Source organism: Dendrobium catenatum, unplaced genomic scaffold (genome assembly GCF_001605985.2).
Source record: "Dendrobium catenatum unplaced genomic scaffold, ASM160598v2 fragScaff_scaffold_72, whole genome shotgun sequence".
In the NCBI taxonomy this organism is placed as follows: domain Eukaryota; kingdom Viridiplantae; phylum Streptophyta; class Magnoliopsida; order Asparagales; family Orchidaceae; genus Dendrobium; species Dendrobium catenatum.
In genome coordinates, this window is record NW_021318534.1 from 1,981,984 (window position 1) to 1,985,302 (window position 3,319).

At 37.1% G+C, this 3,319-nt stretch overlaps 1 long non-coding RNA gene across 1 annotated transcript; it reads left to right on the forward strand.

The window, feature by feature from the left end:
* The first annotated feature begins 864 nt into the window (after nt 1-864).
* Nucleotides 865-2,085, forward strand: LOC114579861. Its single transcript, XR_003701088.1, has 2 exons — nt 865-1,310; nt 1,698-2,085. It is a non-coding gene; the product is annotated as an uncharacterized LOC114579861 (long non-coding RNA).
* The last annotated feature ends 1,234 nt before the right edge of the window (nt 2,086-3,319 follow it).

The following is a 3,319-nucleotide window of genomic DNA, read 5'->3' on the forward strand; positions in this document are numbered from 1 at the left end:
AATTACCAGGTTCCATCCCTTTTCGCAGCCTCTGGAGGCAAGATATAGAATCTGAAAAACTCAGCTCAGCACAAATAAATAATCAGTATTGGAATCGGAGGAGAAATGAAGAAGCCCTAATTCTTCCAGCAATCAACTTCACTAGTATCTATTTCATCCTTGGAACTGCTCTTGGCGCTGTCCTCAGCATCCTGGTTGCATTCCCTCCAAAAAGAAAGCTGAAGTCGGTTGTAAAATGGCCATCCCCATAAGTTTAGACCACAACCCGACCCCCTCCTACTGCTTACCCTTTAGACGGTTATCATTCCCCTTGTTTGGAGGCTTTGAACCCTCCGATTTCCTACCATTGTTGCAACCGACATCTCAAAGCTGCACTCCACATCCCCAAATGTCGATGGCCTGGAGCTCTCACACGAACTATGAGAGAGAGGGATGGATTTGGATCACCATAGAGAGGGATTGGGATGGTGGGCTAGGGCGAGATCGGAAACTAGGGCATCAAACAGTAAAACAGAAGAAACATATTTTTCTTACAACAACGGACAACTAATTGGCTTCCAAAATCATAAATATTTAGGAGATTTTAGTAGGGGTTAAAACCGCTGTCTATACCTCTCTATAGCAGCGGTTTATAAACTGTCGCTATAAAGTGCTGCAAAAACATCATATTTTTTATAACGGAAAGCGAATCGATTCCAATAATAATCTTGGAGTCTTCCATTGCTCTGATTGTTGATTGTGAACATCTGAACATATGATTTTCCTTTATTTTATAATTAGTATTATCACTAACAATTTTATAAATAATAATAATTATTAGATATAATAAATCCTTCTGATTTGCTCGTTCATGCTTCAAGCGGAATGAACGGCAGAGCGTTCGGCTAGTTGTTCGCAAGAGATTGGTTTAGTCTGTTCGGGTGTGTAGACGGACGGAGGAATCGCAGATACGGCTAGGTTGTGTTGGTAGAGGGTTGAAGCCGGCTTGGAGTGTAGCGATCAGGTAAAAAAAATGAACAGGACTGTCGGCGGTCAACGGCGTCGGGCTGGGACGCAGACAGAGCATAGATCGGCTGTTTTTGGTTGTTTCTTCGTGAAGAGCAGAGACGGACAGGGAGGTCCTGTTCGATCGCAGAATCCCAAGTTTCTGCCGGCGCTTAGGCTTGAATCGGAGACGAAGCCAAGTTCTTCCTCTGTCCAGGAAGTTGCCGAATGCCCCCCAAAGAGAAAAACCATAAGGCAGAATTTCTCTTGCAGTTAGTTCGCGTCCCCTCCTTCCCAAGCAACGGTCAGCTTAAGACGTGGGAGAGGTTTGGGAGAACGTGCTATAGTTTTTTTTCCTTGGCAACCTGCTATTTATTTTATTTTATTTTTGCTTCAAATGTATACCGAAGCCAAATTCTTTTCAACACGTTATTATATTGTTTCATAAATTTTTCTTGCGTCATCTTGTCGTGTTTCATGCATGTTTCACCTTGTATAATTAATCATGTTTGCTTTCCAGCTCGTTGCTTTGAGCTCTTTTTTTGTGCATTCTCAATTTAGCCAATAGCACTTATTCCTATAGCCTTATCTCAAATCTTCCAAAGATTTAGTCTGGTGCAGCTATTGAATATTAATGTCCATAATTTCTATAACATGGATGGTTGTTTGTTTTGGTCTTTTACATCCTTTCACGATTTTAATTCTTTCTGCAGTGCCCACGAGGTGTTCGATGAAATGATACTTGGAGTTGGTTGGGATCCAAACAATGCTCCAACTTCCAACTTATAATTGGGTCTCGTGTGAGGGTGATTCAAGTAATTGTAACCACAAGAAATTTTTTCATGCTTTTGGAGATGTTACCACGTCTGTCTAAATCACACAAAAAAATAACTTTTTTTTTTCTGTTAGTTGCTTCTTCATGATTTCTCTGAAATAAATCCTCCATGATAAAATCCGTTGTAGTCTATAGAAGTTCACTAGTTGTAAAAACTTATATTTATCTCTGTTTTCTGAACACCGTATGCTCCAGTGACATTTATATATACATCCATACACAGTATATTAAGTATATCAGATCAGTAAAATTGTAGTTTGTCAGCATGTCTCTCCAAGGCATGAAGTAAGAAAATTTAAGCGCTCCAGCATATAAAAATATTGTTTTCAAATATCAGTAATTATGCTTGGGGTTTCTGTTTGAACCGGAATTGCATGATTGTAGCCACGATTGAGTCTTCTTCTGTAGGTTCGCTATGAGCTGCATTTATATTATGCTGATATGTTATTATTATTATTATTATTATTATTATTATTATTATTATTATTATTATTATTATTATTATTATTATATATATATATATAATGTATTTAAATGTCGGATTTTTTTTTCTTTACCATTGTCAGTAGTTACTTCATGCTAAAAAAAAAACTTCTTGCTATTGTTATAATAGGAAGATTTTTGAGTGATTATCTCAAATATATCTTGAACCTCCATTGTCACTTCATTCTTTCTCTACTCCAACCAGAGACAGACACATTATTATTTGCTTTGAAACTCATTGAGGCTCTACTACATAATGCACGAGACAGCAAGAAGTTTCCATGGTTTTATTTCAAAATAGTCCTTACATCTATATGCCACATGAACCCTTCTTGTGATTCGACCAAACTCAGTAAGCTTCATTAGTCGTGATGAGAAAGATTGCTTTGTTAATGCTATTAAGTAGCATATTTGGTCAGTCAAACATATTTGTAGAATTAAAGAACATCTAGAAAATCTTTAAGAAAGATAGATGCATATCTTTTCACTCATTGGGTATTTGAGACATTGCAGCTAGCATTTCTAGACAACATTTGAAGAGTTTCTCTCTTTCTCTCTCTCTCTCTCTCTCTCTCTCTCTCTCTCTCTCTCTCTCTCTCTCTCTCTCTCCAAAAATCATCAAAATCATGTCTTGCTTTTATTCTGACATTAATTTAGCAGTTTTATCACATTGCAATTATATTAAATTTCAACAACAATGTAAACAATCACATTAAATTATCCAAAATTTAATGTTTAAAGTCCATATGACCAATGCCATTTTATTTACAACTCAGAATTTGTTGAAAAGTAAAGTGGACGGGTACCACTGATAATATATCCAGATTCTAATCCTAAGACCGACGCAACTGATTTTTAAATGGGATATCTCTTCTTTTCTTCACTTCAAATATAAAACCTTATTTCGGATGCATCACCGCAACACCATAAAGTTGAGCACAGCGCTCACCTTTACGAAGCTGCTACACTCAATTAGAATTTTCAAATCCTTCTAGATTCTCAAACCTGAGAGCCTAG